The sequence below is a fragment of the Ranitomeya variabilis genome, chromosome 3, assembly GCF_051348905.1.
Source record: "Ranitomeya variabilis isolate aRanVar5 chromosome 3, aRanVar5.hap1, whole genome shotgun sequence".
Classification (NCBI taxonomy): domain Eukaryota; kingdom Metazoa; phylum Chordata; class Amphibia; order Anura; family Dendrobatidae; genus Ranitomeya; species Ranitomeya variabilis.
This window is the reverse complement of record NC_135234.1, coordinates 375029162-375052312: the sequence shown is the minus strand read 5'-3', so window position 1 is coordinate 375052312 and position 23151 is coordinate 375029162. Positions and strand designations below refer to the sequence as shown.

The 23151-nt window shown below is 46.6% G+C and overlaps 14 non-coding genes and 22 pseudogenes across 14 annotated transcripts; all 36 read left to right on the top strand.

Moving 5' to 3' along the window:
- The first annotated feature begins 129 nt into the window (after positions 1–129).
- Positions 130–316, top strand: LOC143759544 (U2 spliceosomal RNA). The gene has a single exon (XR_013212232.1). It is a non-coding gene; the product is annotated as a U2 spliceosomal RNA (small nuclear RNA).
- A 176-nt stretch (positions 317–492) lies between these two features.
- LOC143818825 (U2 spliceosomal RNA) lies at positions 493–679 on the top strand. Its single transcript, XR_013224689.1, has one exon. It is a non-coding gene; the product is annotated as a U2 spliceosomal RNA (small nuclear RNA).
- A 177-nt stretch (positions 680–856) lies between these two features.
- LOC143759969 (U2 spliceosomal RNA) lies at positions 857–1034 on the top strand (annotated as a pseudogene).
- Positions 1035–1209: 175 nt separating this feature from the next.
- On the top strand, positions 1210–1385 carry LOC143762919 (U2 spliceosomal RNA; annotated as a pseudogene).
- A 177-nt stretch (positions 1386–1562) lies between these two features.
- On the top strand, positions 1563–1740 carry LOC143762501 (U2 spliceosomal RNA; annotated as a pseudogene).
- A 175-nt stretch (positions 1741–1915) lies between these two features.
- On the top strand, positions 1916–2091 carry LOC143761698 (U2 spliceosomal RNA; annotated as a pseudogene).
- A 177-nt stretch (positions 2092–2268) lies between these two features.
- LOC143763054 (U2 spliceosomal RNA) lies at positions 2269–2444 on the top strand (annotated as a pseudogene).
- A 177-nt stretch (positions 2445–2621) lies between these two features.
- On the top strand, positions 2622–2797 carry LOC143761516 (U2 spliceosomal RNA; annotated as a pseudogene).
- A 177-nt stretch (positions 2798–2974) lies between these two features.
- LOC143762521 (U2 spliceosomal RNA) lies at positions 2975–3150 on the top strand (annotated as a pseudogene).
- Positions 3151–3327: 177 nt separating this feature from the next.
- Positions 3328–3503, top strand: LOC143763151 (U2 spliceosomal RNA; annotated as a pseudogene).
- Positions 3504–3680: 177 nt separating this feature from the next.
- On the top strand, positions 3681–3856 carry LOC143759564 (U2 spliceosomal RNA; annotated as a pseudogene).
- Positions 3857–4033: 177 nt separating this feature from the next.
- LOC143763023 (U2 spliceosomal RNA) lies at positions 4034–4209 on the top strand (annotated as a pseudogene).
- A 177-nt stretch (positions 4210–4386) lies between these two features.
- Positions 4387–4564, top strand: LOC143759958 (U2 spliceosomal RNA; annotated as a pseudogene).
- Positions 4565–4739: 175 nt separating this feature from the next.
- LOC143763057 (U2 spliceosomal RNA) lies at positions 4740–4915 on the top strand (annotated as a pseudogene).
- Positions 4916–5092: 177 nt separating this feature from the next.
- On the top strand, positions 5093–5270 carry LOC143762891 (U2 spliceosomal RNA; annotated as a pseudogene).
- A 175-nt stretch (positions 5271–5445) lies between these two features.
- LOC143759556 (U2 spliceosomal RNA) lies at positions 5446–5621 on the top strand (annotated as a pseudogene).
- Positions 5622–5798: 177 nt separating this feature from the next.
- Positions 5799–5974, top strand: LOC143763017 (U2 spliceosomal RNA; annotated as a pseudogene).
- Positions 5975–6151: 177 nt separating this feature from the next.
- On the top strand, positions 6152–6327 carry LOC143761515 (U2 spliceosomal RNA; annotated as a pseudogene).
- Positions 6328–6504: 177 nt separating this feature from the next.
- Positions 6505–6680, top strand: LOC143762520 (U2 spliceosomal RNA; annotated as a pseudogene).
- A 177-nt stretch (positions 6681–6857) lies between these two features.
- Positions 6858–7033, top strand: LOC143759563 (U2 spliceosomal RNA; annotated as a pseudogene).
- Positions 7034–7210: 177 nt separating this feature from the next.
- LOC143762051 (U2 spliceosomal RNA) lies at positions 7211–7386 on the top strand (annotated as a pseudogene).
- A 176-nt stretch (positions 7387–7562) lies between these two features.
- Positions 7563–7749, top strand: LOC143818790 (U2 spliceosomal RNA). Its single transcript, XR_013224682.1, has one exon. It is a non-coding gene; the product is annotated as a U2 spliceosomal RNA (small nuclear RNA).
- Positions 7750–7925: 176 nt separating this feature from the next.
- Positions 7926–8112, top strand: LOC143759614 (U2 spliceosomal RNA). Its single transcript, XR_013212239.1, has one exon. It is a non-coding gene; the product is annotated as a U2 spliceosomal RNA (small nuclear RNA).
- Positions 8113–8290: 178 nt separating this feature from the next.
- Positions 8291–8466, top strand: LOC143759253 (U2 spliceosomal RNA; annotated as a pseudogene).
- Positions 8467–8643: 177 nt separating this feature from the next.
- On the top strand, positions 8644–8819 carry LOC143763141 (U2 spliceosomal RNA; annotated as a pseudogene).
- A 177-nt stretch (positions 8820–8996) lies between these two features.
- LOC143818963 (U2 spliceosomal RNA) lies at positions 8997–9195 on the top strand. Its single transcript, XR_013224702.1, has one exon. It is a non-coding gene; the product is annotated as a U2 spliceosomal RNA (small nuclear RNA).
- Positions 9196–9359: 164 nt separating this feature from the next.
- On the top strand, positions 9360–9546 carry LOC143818895 (U2 spliceosomal RNA). Its single transcript, XR_013224695.1, has one exon. It is a non-coding gene; the product is annotated as a U2 spliceosomal RNA (small nuclear RNA).
- Positions 9547–9722: 176 nt separating this feature from the next.
- Positions 9723–9911, top strand: LOC143818767 (U2 spliceosomal RNA). The gene has a single exon (XR_013224680.1). It is a non-coding gene; the product is annotated as a U2 spliceosomal RNA (small nuclear RNA).
- A 174-nt stretch (positions 9912–10085) lies between these two features.
- Positions 10086–10272, top strand: LOC143759647 (U2 spliceosomal RNA). Its single transcript, XR_013212242.1, has one exon. It is a non-coding gene; the product is annotated as a U2 spliceosomal RNA (small nuclear RNA).
- Positions 10273–10448: 176 nt separating this feature from the next.
- LOC143759590 (U2 spliceosomal RNA) lies at positions 10449–10635 on the top strand. The gene has a single exon (XR_013212237.1). It is a non-coding gene; the product is annotated as a U2 spliceosomal RNA (small nuclear RNA).
- A 176-nt stretch (positions 10636–10811) lies between these two features.
- Positions 10812–11000, top strand: LOC143818754 (U2 spliceosomal RNA). Its single transcript, XR_013224679.1, has one exon. It is a non-coding gene; the product is annotated as a U2 spliceosomal RNA (small nuclear RNA).
- A 174-nt stretch (positions 11001–11174) lies between these two features.
- LOC143763935 (U2 spliceosomal RNA) lies at positions 11175–11361 on the top strand. Its single transcript, XR_013212932.1, has one exon. It is a non-coding gene; the product is annotated as a U2 spliceosomal RNA (small nuclear RNA).
- Positions 11362–11537: 176 nt separating this feature from the next.
- Positions 11538–11724, top strand: LOC143818778 (U2 spliceosomal RNA). The gene has a single exon (XR_013224681.1). It is a non-coding gene; the product is annotated as a U2 spliceosomal RNA (small nuclear RNA).
- Positions 11725–11900: 176 nt separating this feature from the next.
- Positions 11901–12099, top strand: LOC143759603 (U2 spliceosomal RNA). The gene has a single exon (XR_013212238.1). It is a non-coding gene; the product is annotated as a U2 spliceosomal RNA (small nuclear RNA).
- Positions 12100–13031: 932 nt separating this feature from the next.
- On the top strand, positions 13032–13212 carry LOC143759577 (U2 spliceosomal RNA; annotated as a pseudogene).
- Positions 13213–14126: 914 nt separating this feature from the next.
- On the top strand, positions 14127–14313 carry LOC143818743 (U2 spliceosomal RNA). Its single transcript, XR_013224678.1, has one exon. It is a non-coding gene; the product is annotated as a U2 spliceosomal RNA (small nuclear RNA).
- Positions 14314–23151: the final 8838 nt, after the last annotated feature.

Genomic DNA, 23151 nt, shown 5'->3' with positions numbered 1-23151 from the left:
AGAACTGTCATCGACAGTGCATCCAGAGTTTCTGGAAATGTCTTCCCTGTGGCAATCTTTTGCTATGTCTCCACAGTGGGTGTCGGTTGTAGGCCTTGGTACGGCCCAAGTGGTAAACCATTTCTGATCATCGCTTCTCGGTCAAATGGCTCAAGATCAAGCGTAGTGTCTGTTCTTATCAGCTTAATATCTGATACGTCCCCTATTTGGGGACCATATATTAAATGGATTTTTGGAACAGGGAGCTGGAAATGGAGCTTGCTTTGTCGCACGGAACCTTCACGTGCTGTCACAATGGGGATGGAGGGTGTGGTTATGCAGATTCAAAACGCGTTGTGAACAGCTTGAACACACGCACACCGCAGAACTGTCATCGACAGTGCATCCAGAGTTTCTGGAATTGTCTTCCCTGTGGCAATCTTTTGCTATGTCTCCACAGTGGGTGTCGGTTGTAGGCCTTGGTACGGCCCAAGTGGCAAACCATTTCTGATCATCGCTTCTCGGCCAAATGGCTCAAGATCAAGCGTAGTGTCTGTTCTTATCAGTTTAATATCTGATACGTCCCCTATTTGGGGACCATATATTAAATGGATTTTTGGAATAGGGAGCTGGAAATGGAGCTTGCTTTGTCGCACGGAACCTTCACGTGCTGTCACAATGGGGATGGAGGGTGTGGTTATGCAGATTCAAAACGCGTTGTGCACAGCTTGAACACACGCACACCGCAGAACTGTCATCGACAGAGCTTCCAGAGTTTCTGGAAAATGTCTTCACCTATGCAATCTTTTGCTATGTCTCCACAGTGGGTTTCGGTTGTAGGCCTTGGTGCGGCCCAAGTGGCAAACCATTTCTGATCATCGCTTCTTGGCCAAATGGCTCAAGATCAAGCGTAGTGTCTGTTCTTATCTGATACGTCCCCTATTTGGGGACCATATATTAAATAGATTTTTGGAATAGAGAGCTGGAAATGGAGCTTGCTTTGTCGCACGGAACCTTCACATGCTGTCACAATGGGGATGGAGGGTGTAATTATGCAGATTCAAAACGCGTTGTGCACAGCTTGAACACACGCACACCGCAGAACTGTCATCTACTGAGCTTCCAGAGTTTCTGGAAAATGTCTTCCCTGCGGCAATCTTTTGCTATGTCTCCACAGTGGGTTTCGGTTGTAGGCTTTGGTGCGGCCCAAGTGGCAAACCATTTCTGATCATCGCTTCTCGGGCAAATGGCTCAAGATCAAGCGTAGTGTCTGTTCTTATCTGATACGTCCCCTATTTGGGGACCATATATTAAATAGATTTTTGGAATAGGGAGCTGGAAATGGAGCTTGCTTTGTCGCACGGAACCTTCACGTGCTGTCACAATGGGGATGGAGGGTGTGGTTATGCAGATTCAAAACGCGTTGTGCACAGCTTGAACACACGCACACCGCAGAACTGTCACCTACAGAGCTTCCAGAGTTTCTGGAAAATGTCTTCCCTGCGGCAATCTTTTGCTATGTCTCCACAGTGGGTTTCGGTTGTAGGCCTTGGTGCAGCCCAAGTGGCAAACCATTTCTGATCATCGTTTCTCAGCCAAATGGCTCAAGATCAAGCGTAGTGTCTGTTCTTATCTGATACGTCCTCTATGTGGGGACCATATATTAAATGGATTTTTGGAATAGGGAGCTGGAAATGGAGCTTGCTTTGTCGCACGGAACCTTCACGTGCTGTCACAATGGGGATGGAGGGTGTGGTTATACAGATTCAAAACGCGTTGTGCACAGCTTGAACACACGCACACCGCAGAACTGTCATCTACAGAGCTTCCAGAGTTTCTGGAAAATGTCTTCCCTGCGGCAATCTTTTGCTATGTCTCCACAGTGGGTTTTGGTTGTAGGCCTTGGTGCAGCCCAAGTGGCAAACCATTTCTGATCATCGCTTCTCGGCCAAATGGCTCAAGATCAAGCGTAGTGTCTGTTCTTATCTGATACGTCCTCTATGTGGGGACCATATATTAAATGGATTTTTGGAATAGGGAGCTGGAAATGGAGCTTGCTTTGTCGCACGGAACCTTCACGTGCTGTCACAATGGGGATGGAGGGTGTGGTTATGCAGATTCAAAACGCGTTGTGCACAGCTTGAACACACGAACACCGCAGAACTGTCAGCTACAGAGCTTCTAGAGTTTCTGGAAAATGTCTTCCCTGCGGCAATCTTTTGCTATGTCTCCACAGTGGGTTTCGGTTGTAGGCCTTGGTGCGGCCCAAGTGGCAAACCATTTCTGATCATCGCTTCTCGGCCAAATGGCTCAAGATCAAGCGTAGTGTCTGTTGTTTTCTGATACGTCCCCTATCTGGGGACCATATATTAAACAGATTTTTGGAATAGGGAGCTGGAAATGGAGCTTGCTTTGTCGTACGGAACCTTCACGTGCTGTCACAATGGGGATGGAGGGTGTGGTTATGCAGATTCAAAACGCGTTGTGCACAGCTTGAACACACGCACACCGCAGAACTGTCATCTACAGAGCTTCCAGAGTTTCTGGAAAATGTCTTCCCTGCGGCAATCTTTTGCTTTGTCTCCACAGTGGGTTTCGGTTGTAGGCCTTGGTGCGGCCCAAGTGGCAAACCATTTCTGATCATCGCTTCTCGGCCAAATGGCTCAAGATCAAGCGTAGTGTCTGTTCTTATCTGATACGTCCCCTATTTGGGTACCATATATTAAATAGATTTTTGGAATAGGGAGCTGGAAATGGAGCTTGCTTTGTCGCACAGAACCTTCACGTGCTGTCACAATGGGGATGGAGGGTGTCGTTATGCAGATTCAAAACGCATTGTGCACAGCTTGAACACACGCACACCGCAGAACTGTCATCTACAGAGCTTCCAGAGTTTCTGGAAAATGTCTTCCCTGCGGCAATCTTTTTCTATGTCTCCACAGTGGGTTTCGGTTGTAGGCCTTGGTGCGGCCCAAGTGGCAAACCATTTCTGATCATCGCTTCTCGGCCAAATGGCTCAAGATCAAGCGTAGTGTCTGTTGTTATCTGATACGTCCCCTATTTGGGGACCATATATTAAATAGATTTTTGGAATAGGGAGCTGGAAATGGAGCTTGCTTTGTCGCACGGAACCTTCACGTGCTGTCACAATGGGGATGGAGGGTGTGGTTATGCAGATTCAAAACGCGTTGTGCACAGCTTGAACACACGCACACCGCAGAACTGTCATCTACAGAGCTTCCAGAGTTTCTGGAAAATGTCTTCCCTGCGGCAATCTTTTGCTATGTCTCCACAGTGGGTTTCGGTTGTAGGCCTTGGTGCGGCCCAAGTGGCAAACCATTTCTGATCATCGCTTCTCGGGCAAATGGCTCAAGATCAAGCGTACTGTCTGTTCTTATCTGATACGTCCCCTATTTGGGGACCATATATTAAATAGATTTTTGGAATAGGGAGCTGGAAATGGAGCTTGCTTTGTCGCACGGAACCTTAACGTGCTGTCACAATGGGGATGGAGGGTGTGGTTATGCAGATTCAAAACGCGTTGTGCACAGCTTGAACACACGCACACCGCAGAACTGTCATCTACAGAGCTTCCAGAGTTTCTGGAAAATGTCTTCCCTGCGGCAATCTTTTGCTATGTCTCCACAGTGGGTTTCAGTTGTAGGCATTGGTGCGGCCCAAGTGGCAAACCATTTCTGATCATCGCTTCTCGGCCAAATGGCTCAAGATCAAGCGTAGTGTCTGTTCTTATCTGATACGTCCCCTATTTGGGGACCATATATTAAATAGATTTTTGGAATAGGGAGCTGGAAATGGAGCTTGCTTTGTCGCACGGAACCTTCACGTGCTGTCACAATGGGGATGGAGGGTGTGGTTATGCAGATTCAAAACGCGTTGTGCACAGCTTGAACACACGCACACCGCAGAACTGTCATCTACAGAGCTTCCAGAGTTTCTGGAAAATGTCTTCCCTGCGGCAATCTTTTGCTATGTCTCCACAGTGGGTTTCGGTTGTCGGCCTTGGTGCGGCCCAAGTGGCAAACCATTTCTGATCATTGCTTCTCGGCCAAATGGCTCAAAATCAAGCGTAGTGTCTGTTCTTATCTGATACGTCCTCTATGTGGGGACCATATATTAAATGGATTTTTGGAATAGGGAGCTGGAAATGGAGCTTGCTTTGTCGCACGGAACCTTCACGTGCTGTCACAATGGGGATGGAGGGTGTGGTTATGCAGATTCAAAACGCGTTGTGCACAGCTTGAACACACGCACACCGCAGAACTGTCATCGACAGAGCTTCCAGAGTTTCTGGAAAATGTCTTCACCTATGCAATCTTTTGCTATGTCTCCACAGTGGGTTTCGGTTGTAGGCCTTGGTGCGGCCCAAGTGGCAAACCATTTCTGATCATCGCTTCTTGGCCAAATGGCTCAAGATCAAGCGTAGTGTCTGTTCTTATCTGATACGTCCCCTATTTGGGGACCATATATTAAATAGATTTTTGGAATAGAGAGCTGGAAATGGAGCTTGCTTTGTCGCACGGAACCTTCACATGCTGTCACAATGGGGATGGAGGGTGTAATTATGCAGATTCAAAACGCGTTGTGCACAGCTTGAACACACGCACACCGCAGAACTGTCATCTACAGAGCTTCCAGAGTTTCTGGAAAATGTCTTCCCTGCGGCAATCTTTTGCTATGTCTCCACAGTGGGTTTCGGTTGTAGGCCTTGGTGCGGCCCAAGTGGCAAACCATTTCTGATCATCGCTTCTCGGGCAAATGGCTCAAGATCAAGCGTACTGTCTGTTCTTATCTGATACGTCCCCTATTTGGGGACCATATATTAAATAGATTTTTGGAATAGGGAGCTGGAAATGGAGCTTGCTTTGTCGCACGGAACCTTCACGTGCTGTCACAATGGGGATGGAGGGTGTGGTTATGCAGATTCAAAACGCGTTGTGCACAGCTTGAACACACGCACACCGCAGAACTGTCATCTACAGAGCTTCCAGAGTTTCTGGAAAATGTCTTCCCTGCGGCAATCTTTTGCTATGTCTCCACAGTGGGTTTCGGTTGTAGGCCTTGGTGCAGCCCAAGTGGCAAACCATTTCTGATCATCGTTTCTCGGCCAAATGGCTCAAGATCAAGCGTAGTGTCTGTTCTTATGTGATACGTCCTCTATGTGGGGACCATATATTAAATGGATTTTTGGAATAGGGAGCTGGAAATGGAGCTTGCTTTGTCGCACGGAACCTTCACGTGCTGTCACAATGGGGATGGAGGGTGTGGTTATACAGATTCAAAACGCGTTGTGCACAGCTTGAACACACGCACACCGCAGAACTGTCATCTACAGAGCTTCCAGAGTTTCTGGAAAATGTCTTCCCTGCGGCAATCTTTTGCTATGTCTCCACAGTGGGTTTTGGTTGTAGGCCTTGGTGCAGCCCAAGTGGCAAACCATTTCTGATCATCGCTTCTCGGCCAAATGGCTCAAGATCAAGTGTAGTGTCTGTTCTTATCTGATACGTCCTCTATGTGGGGACCATATATTAAATGGATTTTTGGAATAGGGAGCTGGAAATGGAGCTTGCTTTGTCGCACGGAACCTTCACGTGCTGTCACAATGGGGATGGAGGGTGTGGTTATGCAGATTCAAAACGCGTTGTGCACAGCTTGAACACACGCACACCGCAGAACTGTCAGGTACAGAGCTTCTAGAGTTTCTGGAAAATGTCTTCCCTGCGGCAATCTTTTGCTATGTCTCCACAGTGGGTTTCGGTTGTAGGCCTTGGTGCGGCCCAAGTGGCAAACCATTTCTGATCATCGCTTCTCGGCCAAATGGCTCAAGATCAAGCGTAGTGTCTGTTGTTTTCTGATACGTCCCCTATTTGGGGACCATATATTAAACAGATTTTTGGAATAGGGAGCTGGAAATGGAGCTTGCTTTGTCGCACGGAACCTTCACGTGCTGTCACAATGGGGATGGAGGGTGTGGTTATGCAGATTCAAAACGCGTTGTGCACAGCTTGAACACACGCACACCGCAGAACTGTCATCTACAGAGCTTCCAGAGTTTCTGGAAAATGTCTTCCCTGCGGCAATCTTTTGCTTTGTCTCCACAGTGGGTTTCGGTTGTAGGCCTTGGTGCGGCCCAAGTGGCAAACCATTTCTGATCATCGCTTCTCGGCCAAATGGCTCAAGATCAAGCGTAGTGTCTGTTCTTATCTGATACGTCCCCTATTTGGGTACCATATATTAAATAGATTTTTGGAATAGGGAGCTGGAAATGGAGCTTGCTTTGTCGCACAGAACCTTCACGTGCTGTCACAATGGGGATGGAGGGTGTCGTTATGCAGATTCAAAACGCATTGTGCACAGCTTGAACACACGCACACCGCAGAACTGTCATCTACAGAGCTTCCAGAGTTTCTGGAAAATGTCTTCCCTGCGGCAATCTTTTGCTATGTCTCCACAGTGGGTTTCGGTTGTAGGCCTTGGTGCGGCCCAAGTGGCAAACCATTTCTGATCATCGCTTCTCGGCCAAATGGCTCAAGATCAAGCGTAGTGTCTGTTGTTATCTGATACGTCCCCTATTTGGGGACCATATATTAAATAGATTTTTGGAATAGGGAGCTGGAAATGGAGCTTGCTTTGTCGCACGGAACCTTCACGTGCTGTCACAATGGGGATGGAGGGTGTGGTTATGCAGATTCAAAACGCGTTGTGCACAGCTTGAACACACGCACACCGCAGAACTGTCATCTACAGAGCTTCCAGAATTTCTGGAAAATGTCTTCCTTGCGGCAATCTTTTGCTATGTCTCCACAGTGGGTTTCGGTTGTAGGCCTTGGTGCGGCCCAAGTGGCAAACCATTTCTGATCATCGCTTCTCGGCCAAATGGCTCAAGATCAAGCGTAGTGTCTGTTCTTATCTGATACGTCCCCTATTTGGGGACCATATATTAAATAGATTTTTGGAATAGGGAGCTGGAAATGGAGCTTGCTTTGTCGCACGGAACCTTCACGTGCTGTCACAATGGGGATGGAGGGTGTGGTTATGCAGATTCAAAACGCGTTGTGCACAGCTTGAACACACGCACACCGCAGAACTGTCATCTACAGAGCTTCCAGAGTTTCTGGAAAATGTCTTCCCTGCGGCAATCTTTTGCTATGTCTCCACAGTGGATTTCGGTTGTCGGCCTTGGTGCGGCCCAAGTGGCAAACCATTTCTGATCATTGCTTCTCGGCCAAATGGCTCAAGATCAAGCGTAGTGTCTGTTCTTATCTGATACGTCCTCTATGTGGGGACCATATATTAAATGGATTTTTGGAATAGGGAGCTGGAAATGGAGCTTGCTTTGTCGCACGGAACCTTCACGTGCTGTCACAATGGGGATGGAGGGTGTGGTTATGCAGATTCAAAACGCGTTGTGCACAGCTTGAACACACGCACACCGCAGTACTGTCATCGACAGTGCATCCAGAGTTTCTGGAAATGTCTTCCCTGTGGCAATCTTTTGCTATGTCTCCACAGTGGGTGTCGGTTGTAGGCCTTGGTACGGCCCAAGTGGCAAACCATTTCTGATCATCGCTTCTCGGCCAAATGGCTCAAGATCAAGCGTAGTGTCTGTTCTTATCAGTTTAATATCTGATACGTCCCCTATTTGGGGACCATATATTAAATGAATTTTTGGAACAGGGAGCTGGAAATGGAGCTTGCTTTGTTGCACGGAACCTTCACGTGCTGTCACAATGGGGATGGAGGGTGTGGTTATGCAGATTCAAAACGCGTTGTGCCCAGCTTGAACACACGCACACCGCAGAACTGTCATCGACAGTGCATCCAGAGTTTCTGGAAATGTCTTCCCTGTGGCAATCTTTTGCTATGTCTCCACAGTGGGTGTCGGTTGTAGGCCTTGGTACGGCCCAAGTGGTAAACCATTTCTGATCATCGCTTCTCGGTCAAATGGCTCAAGATCAAGCGTAGTGTCTGTTCTTATCAGCTTAATATCTGATACGTCCCCTATTTGGGGACCATATATTAAATGGATTGTTGGAACAGGGAGCTGGAAATGGAGCTTGCTTTGTCGCACGGAACCTTCACGTGCTGTCACAATGGGGATGGAGGGTGTGGTTATGCAGATTCTAAAACGCGTTGTGAACAGCTTGAACACACGCACACCGCAGAACTGTCATCTACAGAGCTTCCAGAGTTTCTGGAAAATGTCTTCCCTGCGGCAATCTTTTGCTATGTCTCCACAGTGGGTTTCGGTTGTAGGCCTTGGTGCGGCCCAAGTGGCAAACCATTTCTGATCATCGCTTCTCGGCCAAATGGCTCAAGATCAAGCGTAGTGTCTGTTCTTATCTGATACGTCCCCTATTTGGGGACCATATATTAAATAGATTTTTGGAATAGGGAGCTGGAAATGGAGCTTGCTTTGTCGCACAGAACCTTCACGTGCTGTCGCAATGGGGATGGAGGGTGTGGTTATGCAGATTCAAAACGCATTGTGCACAGCTTGAACACACGCACACCGCAGAACTGTCATCTACAGAGCTTCCAGAGTTTCTGGAAAATGTCTTCCCTGCGGCAATCTTTTGCTATGTCTCCACAGTGGGTTTCGGTTGTAGGCCTTGGTGCGGCCCAAGTGGCAAACCATTTCTGATCATCGCTTCTCGCCCAAATGGCTCAAGATCAAGCGTAGTGTCTGTTGTTATCTGATATGTCCCCTATTTGGGGACCATATCTTAAATAGATTTTTGGAATAGGGAGCTGGAAATGGAGCTTGCTTTGTCGCACGGAACCTTCACGTGCTGTCACAATGGGGATGGAGGGTGTGGTTATGCAGATTCAAAGCGCGTTGTGCACAGCTTGAACACACGCACACCGCAGAACTGTCATCTACAGAGCTTCCAGAGTTTCTGGAAAATGTCTTCCTTGCGGCAATCTTTTGCTATGTCTCCACAGTGGGTTTCGGTTGTAGGCCTTGGTACGGCCCAAGTGGCAAACCATTTCTGATCATCGCTTCTCGGCCAAATGGCTCAAGATCAAGCGTAGTGTCTGTTCTTATCAGTTTAATATCTGATACGTCCCCTATTTGGGGACCATATATTAAATGGATTTTTGGAACAGGGAGCTGAAAATGGAGCTTGCTTTGTCGCAAGGAACCTTCACGTGCTGTCACAATGGGGATGGAGGGTGTGGTTATGCAGATTCAAAACGCGTTGTGCACAGCTTGAACACACGCACACCGCAGAACTGTCATTGACAGTGCATCCAGAGTTTCTGGAAATGTCTTCCCTGTGGCCATCTTTTGCCATGTCTCCACAGTGGCTGTCGGTTGTAGGCCTTGGTACGGCCCAAGTGGCAAACCATTTCTGATCATCGCTTCTCGGCCAAATGGCTCAAGATCAAGCGTAGTGTCTGTTCTTATCAGTTTAATATCTGATAAGTCCCCTATTTGGGGACCATATATTAAATGGATTTTTGGAACAGGGAGCTGGAAATGGAGCTTGCTTTGTCGCACAGAACCTTCACGTGCTGTCACAATGGGGATGGAGGGTGTGGTTATGCAGATTCTAAACGCGTTGTGAAAAGCTTGAACACACGCACACCGCAGAACTGTCATCGACAGTGCATCCAGAGTTTCTGGAAATGTCTTCCCTGTGGCAATCTTTTGCTATGTCTCCACAGTGGGTGTCGGTTGTAGGCCTTGGTACGGCCCAAGTGGCAAACCATTTCTGATCATCGCTTCTCGGCCAAATGGCTCAAGATCAAGCGTAGTGTCTGTTCTTATCAGTTTAATATCTGATATGTCCCCTAGTTGGGGACCATATATTAAATGCATTTTTGGAACAGGGAGCTGGAAATGGAGCTTGCTTTGTCGCACGGAACCTTCACGTTCTGTCACAATGGGGATGGAGGGTGTGGTTATGCAGATTCAAAACTCGTTGTGCACTGCTTGAACACACGCACACCGCAGAACTGTCATCGACAGTGCATCCAGAGATTCTGGAAATGTCTTCCCTGTGGCAATCTTTTGCTATGTCTCCACAGTGGGTGTCGGTTGTAGGCCTTGGTACGGCCCAAGTGGCAAACCATTTCTGATCATCGCTTCTCAGCCAAATGGCTCAAGATCAAGCGTAGTGTCTGTTCTTATCAGTTTAATATCTGTTAGGTCCCCTCTTTGGGGACCATATATTAAATAGATTTTTGGAACAGTGAGCTGGAAATGGAGCTTGCTTTGTCGCACGGAACCTTGACGTGCTGTCACAATGGGGATGGAGGGTGTGGTTATGCAGATTCAAAACTCGTTGTGCACTGCTTGAACACACGCACACCGCAGAACTGTCATCGACAGTGCATCCAGAGATTCTGGAAATGTCTTCCCTGTGGCAATCTTTTGCTATGTCTCCACAGTGGGTGTCGGTTGTAGGCCTTGGTACGGCCCAAGTGGCAAACCATTTCTGATCATCGCTTCTCAGCCAAATGGCTCAAGATCAAGCGTAGTGTCTGTTCTTATCAGTTTAATATCTGATAGGTCCCCTCTTTGGGGACCATATATTAAATAGATTTTTGGAACAGTGAGCTGGAAATGGAGCTTGCTTTGTCACACGGAACCTTGACGTGCTGTCACAATGGGGATGGAGGGTGTGGTTATGCAGATTCAAAACGCGTTGTGAACAGCTTGAACACACGCACACCGCAGAACTGTCATCGACAGTGCATCCAGAGTTTCTGGAAATGTCTTCCCTGTGGCAATCTTTTGCTATGTCTCCACAGTGGGTGTCGGTTGTAGGCCTTGGTTCGGCCCAAGTGGCAAACCATTTCTGATCATCGCTTCTCGGCCAAATGGCTCAAGATCAAGCGTAGTGTCTGTTCTTATCAGTTTAATATCTGATACGTCCCCTATTTGGGGACCATATATTAAATGGATTTTTGGAACAGGGAGCTGGAAATGGAGCTTGCTTTGTCGCACGGAACCTTCACGTGCTGTCACAATGGGGATGGAGTGGGTGGTTATGCAGATTCAAAACGCGTTGTGCACAGCTTGAACACACGCACACCGCAGAACTGTCATCGACAGTGCATCCAGAGTTTCTGGAAATGTCTTCCCTGTGGCAATCTTTTGCTATGTCTCCACAGTGGGTGTCGGTTGTAGGCCTTGGTACGGCCCAAGTGGCAAACCATTTCTGATCATCGCTTCTCGGCCAAATGGCTCAAGATCAAGCGTAGTGTCTGTTCTTATCAGTTTAATATCTGATACGTCCCCTATTTGGGGACCATATATTAAATGAATTTTTGGAACAGGGAGCTGGAAATGGAGCTTGCTTTGTCGCACTGAACCTTCACGTGCTGTCACAATGGGGATGGAGGGTGTGGTTATGCAGATTCAAAACTCGTTGTGCACTGCTTGAACACACGCACACCGCAGAACTGTCATCGACAGTGCATCCAGAGTTTCTGGAAATGTCTTCCCTGTGGCAATCTTTTTCTATGTCTCCACAGTGGGTGTCGGTTGTAGGCCTTGGTACGGCCCAAGTGGCAAACCATTTCTGATCATCGCTTCTCGGCCAAATGGCTCAAGATCAAGCGTAGTGTCTGTTCTTATCAGTTTAATATCTGATACGTCCCCTATTTGGGGACCATATATTAAATGAATTTTTGGAACAGGGAGCTGGAAATGGAGCTTGCTTTGTCGCACGGAACCTTCACGTGCTGTCACAATGGGGATGGAGGGTGTGGTTATGCAGATTCAAAACGCGTTGTGCACAGCTTGAACACACGCACACCGCAGAACTGTCATCGACAGTGCATCCAGAGTTTCTGGAAATGTCTTCCCTGTGGCAATCTTTTGCTATGTCTCCACAGTGGGTGTCGGTTGTAGGCCTTGGTACGGCCCAAGTGGCAAACCATTTCTGATCATCGCTTCTCGGCCAAATGGCTCAAGATCAAGCGTAGTGTCTGTTCTTATAAGTTTAATATCTGATACATCCCCTATTTGGGGACCATATATTAAATTGATTTTTGGAACAGGGAGCTGGAAATGGAGCTTGCTTTGTCGCACAGAACCTTCACGTGCTGCCACAATGGGGATGGGGGATGTGGTTATGCAGATTCAAAACGCGTTATGCACAGCTTGAACACACGCACACCTCAGAACTGTCATCGACAGTGCATCCAGAGTTTCTGGAAATGTCTTCCCTGTGGCAATCCTTTGCTATGTCTCCTGTTGTGAACTCTATTTTTGGGCTCCCTCTAGTGGTCACAAGCGGTACTGTGTAGTGTTGTTTTTCTGCAGGTTGGCAGCATCAGCTGGTTCGTTATCCTTGGTTGTTTTCCTATTTAGCTCACCTGGATACTCAGTTCCTTGCCTGCTCTCAATGTATTCAGTGCTCTTCAGATTCCTTGTGACTACCTTGCTCCCAGTCTCTCCAAGACAAGCTAAGTTTTTGTTTGTTTATTTTTTAATTATCAGCATTCATCATGTTTCTTGTCCAGCTTGCTAAAATGTGATTTCCTCGCTTGCTGGTTGCTCTAGGGGACTGAGTTTCTCCCCCCACACCGTTAGTTGGTGCGGGGGTTCTTGAAATCTCAGTGTGGATATTTTGTAAGGGTTTTTTACTGACCGCACAGACCCCTTTTCTATTTTCTGCTATCTAGTATTAGTGGGCCTCATTTGCTGAATCTGCTTTCACCCCTGTGTATGTGCCTTCCTCTTACCTCACCGTTATTATTTGTTGGGGGCTTCTATATCTTTGGGGAATATTTCTCTGGAGGCAAGTGAGGTCTTTCTTTCTCTCTAGGGGTAGTTAGTTCCTCAGGCTGGCTCGAGACGTCTAGGATTTTAGTCACGTTCACCGGCTACCTCTAGTGTGTTGGATAGGTTCAGATTTGTGGTCAGTCCAGTTTACCACCTCCCTAGAGCTTGTCCTATGTTTTGTTACTTAGCTGGAGTATTTTGTGATCCTCAACCACTAAGGATCATAACAGTCTCCACAGTGGGTGTTGGTTGTAGGCCTTGGTACGGCCCAAGTGGCAAACGATTTCTGATCATCGCTTCTCGGCCAAATGGCTCAAGATCAAGCGTAGTGTCTGTTTTTATCAGTTTAATATCTGATACGTCCCCTAATTGGGGACCATATATTAAATGGATTTTTGGAACAGGGAGCTGGAAATGGAGCTTGTTTTGTCGCACGGAACCTTCAAGTGCTGTCACAATGGAGGGTGTGGTTATGCAGATTTAAAACGCGTTGTGCACAGCTTGAACACACGCACACTGCAGAACTGTCATCGACAGTGCATCCAGAGTTTCTGGAAATGTCTTCCCTGTGTGTTGTGAAATTGGATTTTGGGCTCCCCCGGTGGCCACTGGTGGAATTTAACTTGTGTGCATCATCTCCTCTGTTCACCTGTTCCCATCAGGATGTGGGAGTCGCTATTTAACCTTGCTCCTCTGTCACTTCCATGCCGGTCAACATTGTAATCAGAAGCCTTTCTGTGCATGTTCCTGCTGCTAGACAACTCCCAGCTAAGTTGGACTTTAGTCCTCGTTTGTTTTTGCATTTTGTTCCAGTTCACAGCTGTAGTTTCGTTTCTGTGTCTGGAAAGCTCTTGTGATCTGAAATTGCCACTCTGATGTTATGAGTTAATACTAGAGTCTTAAAGTAATTTCAGGATGGTATTTTGATAGGGTTTTCAGCTGACCATGAAAGTGCCCTTTCTGTCTTCCTGCTATCTAGTAAGCGGACCTCAATTTTGCTAAACCTATTTTCATACTACGTTTGTCATTTCATCTAAAATCACCGCCAATATATGTGGGGGCCTCTGTCTGCCTATCGGGGAAATTTCTCTAGAGGTGAGCCAGGACTATATTTTCCTCTGCCAGGATTAGTTAGTCCTCCGGCCGGCGCTGGGCGTCTAGGGATAAAAAACGTAGGCTACGCTACCCGGCTACTGTTGGTTGTGCGGCAGGTTTAGTTCATGGTCAGTTTAGTTTCCATCCTTCCAAGAGCTAGTACTTATGTTTGCTGGGCTATGTTCTCTTGCCATTGAGAACCATAACACCTGTGGCAATCTTTTGCTATGTCTCCACAGTGGTTGTCGGTTGTAGGCCTTGGTGCGGCCCAAGTGGCAAACCATTTCTGATCATCGCTTCTCGGCCAAATGGCTCAAGATCAAGCGTAGTGTCTGTTCTTATCAGTTTAATATCTGATACGTCCCCTATTTGGGGACCATATATTAAATGGATTTTTGGAACAGGGAGCTGGAAATGGAGCTTGCTTTGTCGCACGGAACCTTCATGTGCTGTCACAATGGGGATGGAGGGTGTGGTTATGCAGATTCAAAACGCGTTGTGCACAGCTTGAACACACGCACACCGCAGAACTGTCATCGACAGTGCATCCAGAGTTTCTGGAAATGTCTTCCCTGTGGAAATCTTTTGCTATGTTTCCACAGTGGGTGTTGGTTGTAGGCCTTGGTGCGGCCCAAGTGGCAAACCATTTCTGATCATCGCTTCTCGGCCTTTTGGCTACGATCAAGTGCTTTTTTGCAGGAGATTGTGATTGAAGGGCACTCGGGTACCCCTCTCCTTGGCCTGGCAGGATCGTCCACTTAGGTGGACATAACCTGCTTGTTGCTATTAGGGAGAGGGCTTAGTCCCAGGGTAACGAGTTGCGATCCCCCAGCTTCCAGGTGTTTTCCGTGCAGAACACTGGGAGCGCAGATTGCAAGCGACTGCAATTTGCACCCTTGTTGTGTTTTCCATGGAGGTTGACCCTAACCTAGTGCCTCTCGATGCGAGGCTAAAAAACTCTATCCGGGTTCACTTCACGGCGGGCGGCTCGGATATGAGGAAATTAGGGTATGTAGTCCAGGACGTGCTCAGGAACCTTCTTGGCATGCAGAGGAATGAAATTTTGTCCATCCAGGATTATCCCAGAAGAGGTGACAATGACATCACATTCACCGGAGAAGGTGTTTTCAGAGATGTTGTGGAAAAGATTAAAAAAGTTGAAAATAGCCCTGTTTTGAGAGGGATACAAATCGCTGAGCACGTCCTGGATGAGGTAAGACTGGTTATAGTTAAAGTATTCTCGCCCTTTGTTTCGGCTCCAGAAATCATGTCATTTCTAGCAATTTATTTTAAAAGTGTGAAATGTATGGGGAAAATACTCAACGAATTTAACATATGGACATCTAAGTGGAAATTTCTTGTGAAGGGTATAAGAGATCCAAACACACCAGGTGGTATACGGCTCCCCCCTGCCCGTTTTAAAATTGGACAAACAAATGGGGATTTTTTCTTTTCTGGGATGCCGGCATTTTGTAGGAATTGTGGGCGATATGGTCATTCAAAAGAAAACTGTAATGTATCATGTAGAAATTGTGCCAGTGAAGAGCATGAGACTAGAGAATGCCCTAAGGAAAAGAAATGTAGTTTTTGCCAGACTCCAGATCATTTTGATTTTTCTTGTCCTCACAGATTCCGGGAAGATGAGCAAAAGGGAAAGTCCAAGACGTCCGAACAAGGAGCAAATGATCAGACCACCCCTCAGGAGGAGGAACAACAACCTGGAGCCTCTGGAGATAATAAGGGCGTGCCAAATAGTGAGATGTCTCCAGAGTCAATGACAGGTGACATACCAAATCCCAAAACCTGGTTGCTGGACCAGAGGGAGTCTAAAAGCAGGGCTAAGATGGAGCAGAAGGGCATTACTGGTAAGACCAAAAGGGACCGGCAAGGGGTCGGCTCCGGGGCCCATGCCCAGTCTGGGTCTCCTAGGGCTGAGGGCGCTGATTGGATAAAGGTGGAGGAGGCAGCAGAAGGAGAACAGATGGACACCTCTTCTGAAAAGGAGGTGGACACTGGACCCTCAGGGATTTCGGTCTCTGCTGTGACAGGTGGGGACCGGGATCTTGCTGCCTCTGAAGAGTCGGAGGCTCTGGCTTGTGCGCAACCTCCTCCTATAGAACGACCTTCTACAGGTCAAACAGGGGCGGCGGAACCCCTCGGGGACCCACCTGATGAGGATTTAAATGGACAGCCAATGGAGACCCAGCGGGTCCTGCCAAGCAGCCCTCTTCCGAGCTATGCCAATATAGCGTCGGTTTTATACAAAAATGGTAATCTTTCCTCCTCCATGGAGTCTCTATTAACGGTGCCACCGGAAGAGGAGGGGGGCACAAGCCCAGTGGTCTGATCAGGTTCATCGGACAGGTAAATCCTTTTGCTCTTAGTAGCCTAAGTAAAACTCCTTCATTTCTTACTGATGGCTGAACTTAAAGGTATTTCCCTCAACGTGAGAGGCATAAAATCTAACATGAGGAGAACTGCTCTTTTTAATTTTCTCACGTTTTACTGCATCTGTTTTTTTTCTGCAAGAATGTAATATCTCACATGAAATATCGTATCGAAAATATAAAGAGGAATGGAGGTGTGGGCCATCTGTCTGGTCCGGATCTAATGCTGCAGGATCAGCAGGTGTCGCCATACTTTTTAAAGGGAACGTTCTAATTGATTTTATTCAGGAAATTATACCAGGTCGTATTTTATTAGTGAAAGCTTTTATTGATGGTATTAGATGGCAGTTTTTAAATTTTTATGGGTCCCAAGAGAATAATAAAAGAGCCGAAATGCTTGATCTTTTACCATTATTTATTAATAACTCTGAACCTTTTATTTTAGCAGGGGATTTTAATTGTGTTTTAAAAGGTGAAAACTGGCGGACCAGCTCTGTAAGCAGAAACTATGATAAAACCTCAGGTATGCTACATGATATAGTCAAAGACGCTAAATTGATAGATATATATAAAGAGTGTAATAGAGGCAGCCCAGAGGATGCCGGTTTCACTTGGAGTAATGCTAATTGTAGCTCTAGAATTGATTTTATTTTTGGTTCAGATAAAATAATACCTGCCAAATGTGAAGTTTTAACTAATATATTTTCAGACCATAAGCTTTTATCTTTTACCATAAAAATAAATGACAACAAAAAATGTGGTAAGAAAAGCTGGAAATGAATGTATCCCTTTTAACTGATCCGCAGATTTTATCAGATTTCATTGAGTTTTATAGAAAATGTAGAAAAAGGAAGAATCCAAATGTGACTATGAGTGTATGGTGGGATAAAATGAAAGTAAAAATAAAAGATTTTTTTATTAAAAAGATTATATGTAAAGCCAAAGAAAAATATGAGGATTATAGGATTTTAAATACTCGCCTACAAACATTATTTAAACTCAGAGACAATGGGATAGATGTACAACTCGATATTTTAAACCTAAAAAAAGAGATTTCAAAATGGCTAGAACAAAAAGGAAAAGAGATAATTTTTCATTCCAGAGCACAGCATATAGAAGAAAACGAAAGGTGTTCTAGATATTTTTTCAGAAAAAATAAAAAAGAAAAAGTGATAATTGACCATATAGATGGGGAGAATAATATAAAAAATATGCTGGGTAAAATTGAGAGTTTTTTCTCTAATCTTTTTAATGAGAAAAATATAGATAATAAACTAATGGAAGATTCACTACAAGAAATAACAGTTGGTTTAGATCCCGCATCCCAAGAGTTTTTATCCCAAGTTTTAACAGAACAAGAAATTTTAAAAACTATTAAAAGTTTTAAAAATGGAAAGGTTCCTGGTCCTGATGGTATCCCAATAGAATTTTATGTATGTTTTTATGATACTTTAAAAGATGATTTGTTTTATTTGTTTACCGAGGTTTTTAATAACAAGGTTTTATTGAATTCTTGGAAACAAAGTGAAGTCTCCCTTCTATATAAAAAAGGTGATAAGTCAAAATTAGAAAACTGGAGACCAATCACACTTTTAAATTGCAACTATAAAATAATGGCTAAAATATGTGCAAATCGTCTAAAAGAAGTCATCAGCAAAGTTATCCATTCTAATCAAGTGTGTGGGGTGCTGGGGCGCAGTATATGGGACAATCTGAATTTAACCCCTTCCCGACCTTTGACGCCACGTAGGCGTCATGAAAACCCGTGCCAATCCGACCTATGACGCCTATGTGGCGTCATGGAAAGATCGCATCCCTGCAGATCGGGTGAAAGGGTTAACTCCTATTTTACCCGATCTGCAGGGAGAGGGGGAGTGGTACTTCAGCCCAGGGGGGGTGGCTTCACCCCCCCGTGGCTACGATCGCTCTGATTGGCTGTTGAAAGTGAAACTGCCAATCAGAGCGATTTGTAATATTTCACCTAAAAAACTGGTGAAATATTACAATCCAGCCATGGCCGATGCTGCAATATCATCGGCCATGGCTGGAAACACTAAGGTGACCCCCCCCCACCCCACCGATCGCCCCCCCAGTGCACCGTTATAAGGACCGGTCCCCTCCGTCCGCCTGCCGGCTCCCCCGTCCTGCTGTCCGCTCTCCCGTCCTCCTGCCCGCTCCCCCCCTGCTCCTATGTCACCCCCCCGTGCTCCGACGCCCCCCCCGTGCCCCGATCTCCCCCCCCTTATACTTACCGAGGCTCCCGGTCCCCGTCCGCCTCCATCATGGGCGCCGCCATATTCCAAAATGGCGGGCGCATGCTCAGTGCGCCCGCCGGCCGGCAGATTCATAGAGGTACATTTTGATCGCTGTGGTAGGTTCTATCACAGCGATCAAAATAAAAAAATAATAAATAAACCCCCCCCCTTTATCACCCCCATAGGTAGTGACAATAATAAAATAAAGAAAATATTTTTTTTTCTTTTTCCACTAGGGTTAGGGTTAGAACTAGGGTTAGTACTAGGGGTAGGGTTAGGGGTAGGGTTAGGGTTACGGGTAGGGTTAGGGGTAGGGTTATGGCATGTGCACACAGAGCAGATCGGCCGCGGATCCGCAGCGGATCGGCCGCGGATCGGCAGCGGATCGGCAGCGGATCTGCAGCGGATCCGCCGCGGATCCGCAGCGGATTGGCAGCGGATCCGCAGCGGATTGGAAGCGGATCCGCAGCGGATTGGCAGCGGATCCGCAGCGGATCGGCAGCGGATCCGCAGCGGATCGGCAGCGGATTGGCAGCGGATCCGCAGCGGATCCGCAGCGGATTGGCCGCGGATCCGCCGCGGATCCGCAGCGGATTGGCAGCGGATTGGCAGCGGATCCGCAGCGGATCCGCCGCGGATCCGCAGCGGATTGGCAGCGGATCCGCAGCGGATTGGAAGCGGATCCGCAGCGGATTGGCAGCGGATCCGCAGCGGATCGGCAGCGGATCCGCAGCGGATCGGCAGCGGATTGGCAGCGGATCCGCAGCGGATCGGCAGCGGATTGGCAGCGGATCCGCAGCGGATCGGCAGCGGATTGGCAGCGGATTGGCAGCGGATCCGCAGCGGATTGGCCGCTGCGAATTCGAAGCAGTTTTCCATCAGGTTTACAGTACCATGTACACCTAAGGAAAACCAAATCCGCTGTGCCCATGGTGCAGAAAATTCCGTGCAGAAACGCTGCGTTGTATTTTCCGCAGCATGTCAATTCTTTGTGCGGATTCCGCAGCGTTTTACACCTGTTCCTCAATAGGAATCCGCAGGTGAAATCTGCACAAAAAAACACTGGAAATCTGCTGTAAATCCGCAGGTAAAACGCAGTGCCTTTTACCTGCAGATTTTTCAAAAATTATGCGGAAAAATCTCACACGAATCCGCAACGTGGGCACATAGCCTTAGGGTTAGGGTTGGAATTAGAGTTAGGGTTGGAATTAGGGCTAGGGTTTGAAATAGGGTTAAGATTAGGCTTGTGGTTAGGGTTACGGATAGGGTTAGGGGTGTGTTGGGGTTACAGTTGTGGTTAGGGTTGGGATTAGGGTTACGGTTGGGATTAGGGTTAGGATTAGGGTTGGAATTAGGGTTACGGGTGTGTTGCGGTTAGGGTTGTGGTTAGGGGTGTGTTGGGGTTAAGGTTGTGATTAGGGTTATGGCTACAGTTGGGATTAGGATTAGGGGTGTGTTGGGGCTAGTGTTGAAGTTAGAATTGAGGGGTTTCCACTGTTTAGGCACATCAGGGGTCTCCAAACGCAACATGGCGCCACCATTGATTCCAGCCAATCTTGCGTTCAAAAAGTCAAATGGTGCTCCCGCCCTTCCAAGCCCCGACGTGCGCCCAAACAGTGGTTTACCCCCACATTTGGGGTACCAGCGTACTCAGGACAAACTGGGCAACAACTGTTGGGGTCTAATTTCTCCTGTTACCCTTGCAAAAATAAAAAATTACTTGCTAAAACATAATTTTTGAGGAAAGAACAATTATTTTTTATTTTCACGGCTCTGCGTTATAAACTTCTGTGAAGCACTTGGGGGTTGAAAGTGCTCACCACACATCTAGATAAGTTCCTTCGGGGGTCTAGTTTCCAAAATGGGGTCACTTGTGGGGTGTTTCTACTGTTTAGGCACATCAGGGGCTCTGCAAATGCAATGTGATGCCCGCAGACCATTCCATCAAAGTCTGCATTTCAAATGTCACTACTTCCCTTCCGAGCCCTGACGTGTGCCCAAACAGTGGTTTACCCCCACATATGGGGTATCAGCGTACTCACAACAAACTGGGCAACAAACATTGGGGTCCAAATTCTCCTGTTACCCTTGTGAAAATAAAAAATTGCTTGCTAAAACATCTTTTTTGAGGAAAGAAAAATGATTTTTTATTTTCACGGCTCTGCGTTGTAAACTTCTGTGAAGCACTTGGGGGTTGAACGTGCTCACCACACATCTAGATAAGTTCCTTGGGGGGTCTAGTTTCCAAAATGGGGTCACTTGTGGGGGGTTTCTACTGTTTAGGCATATCAGGGGCTCTGCAAACGCAACCTGACGCCCGCAGAGCATTCCATCAAAGTCTGCATTTCAAAACGTCACTACTTCCCTTCCGAACCCCGACGTGTGCCAAAACAGTGGTTTACCCCCACATATGGGGTATCAGCGTACTCAGGAGAAACTGGACAACAACTTTTGGGGTCCAATTTCTCCTGTTACTCTTGCAAAAATAAAAAAATTCTGGGCTAAAAAAATATTTTTGAGGAAAGGAAACACATTTTTTATTTTCACGGCTCTGCGTTATAAACTTTTGTGAAGCACTTGGGGGTTCAAAGTGCTCACTACACATCTAGATAAGTTCCCTTGGGGGTCTAGTTTCCAAAATGGAGTCAATTGTGGGGAGTTCCTACTGTTTAGGCACATCAGGGGCTCTGCAAACGCAACCTGACGCCCGCAGAGCATTCCATCAAAGTCTGCATTTCAAAACGTCACTACTTCCCTTCCGAACCCCGACGTGTGCCAAAACAGTGGTTTACCCCCACATATGGGGTATCAGCGTACTCAGGAGAAACTGGACAACAACTTTTGGGGTCCAATTTCTCCTGTTACCCTTGGGAAAGTAAAAAATTGTGGGCTAAAAAATCATTTTTGAGAAAAGAAAAATTATTTTTTATTTTCATGGCTCTGCGTTATAAACTTCTGTGAAGCACTTGGGGGTTCAAAGTGCTCACCACACATCTAGATTAGTTCCTTGGGAGGTCTAGTTTCCAAAATGGGGTCACTTGTGCGGGAGCTCCAATGTTTAGGCACACAGGGGCTCTCCAAACGCGACATGGTGTCCGCTAATGATTGGAGCTAATTTTCCATTCAAAAAGCCAAATGGCGTGCCTTCCCTTCCGAGCCCTGCCGTGCGCCCAAACAGTGGTTTACCCCCACATATGGGGTATCATCGTACTCAGAACAAACTGGACAACAACATTTGGGGTCCAATTTCTCCTATTACCCTTGGGAAAATAAAAAATTCTGGGCTAAAAATCATTTTTGAGGAAAGAAAAATTATTTTTTTATTTTCACGGCTCTGCGTTATAAACTTCTGTGAAGCACCTGGGGGTTATAAGTGCTCACTATGCATCTAGATAAGTTTCTTGGGGGGTCTAGTTTCCAAAATGGGGTCACTTGTAGGGGAGCTCCAATGTTTAGGCACACAGGGGCTCTCCAAACGCGACATGGTGTCCGCTAACGATTGGAGCTAATTTTCCATTCAAAAAGTCAAATGGCACGCCTCCCCTTCCGAGCCTTTGCCGTGCACCCAAACAGTGGTTTACCCCCACATATGAGGTATCGGCATACTCAGGAGAAATTGCCCAACAAATTTTAGGATCCATTTTATCCTGTTGCCCATGTGAAAATGAAAGAATTGAGGCTAAAAGAAATTTTGTGTGAAAAAAAAGTACTTTTTCATTTTTGCGGATCAATTTGTGAAGCACCTGGGGGTTTAAAGTGCTCACTATGCCTCTGGATGAGTTCCTTGGGGGGTCTAGTTTCCAAAATGGGGTCACTTGTGGAGGAGCTCCAATGTTTAGGCACACAGGGGCTTTCCAAACGCGACATGGTGTCCGCTAACGATGGAGATAATTTTCCACTCAAAAAGTCAAATGGCGCTCCTTCCCTTCCGAGCCTTACCATGTGCCCAAACAGTGGTTTACCCCCACATGTGAGGTATTGGTGTACTCAGGAGAAATTGCCCAACAAAATTTAGGATCCATTTTATCCTGTTGCCCATGTGAAAATGAAAAAATTGAGGCTAAAATAATTTTTTTGTGAAAAAAAAGTACATTTTCATTTTTACGGATCAATTTGTGAAGCACCTGGGGGTTTAAAGTGCTCACTATGCTTCTAGATAAGTTCCTTGGGGGGTCTAGTTTCCAAAATGTGGTCACTTGTGGGGGAGCTCCAATGTTTAGGCACACGGGGGCTCTCCAAACGCGACATGGTGTCCGCTAAAGATTGGAGCCAATTTTTCATTCAAAAAGTCAAATGGCGCTCCTTCCCTTCCGAGCCCTGCCGTGCGCCCAAACAGTGGTTTACCCCCACATATGAGGTATCAGCGTACTCAGGACAAATTGGAAAACAACGTCCCTGGTCCAGTTTCTCCTTTTACCCTTGGGAAAATAAAAAAATTGTTGCTAAAAGATCATTTTTGTGACTAAAAAGTTAAATGTTCATTTTTTACTTCCATGTTGCTTCTGCTGCTGTGAAACACCTGAAGGGTTAATAAACTTCTTGAATGTGGTTTTGAGCACCTTGAGGGGTGCAGTTTTTAGAATGGTGTCACTTTTGGGTATTTTCAGCCATATAGAACCCTCAAAATGACTTCAAATGTGAGGTGGTCCCTAAAAAAAATGGTTTTGTAAATTTT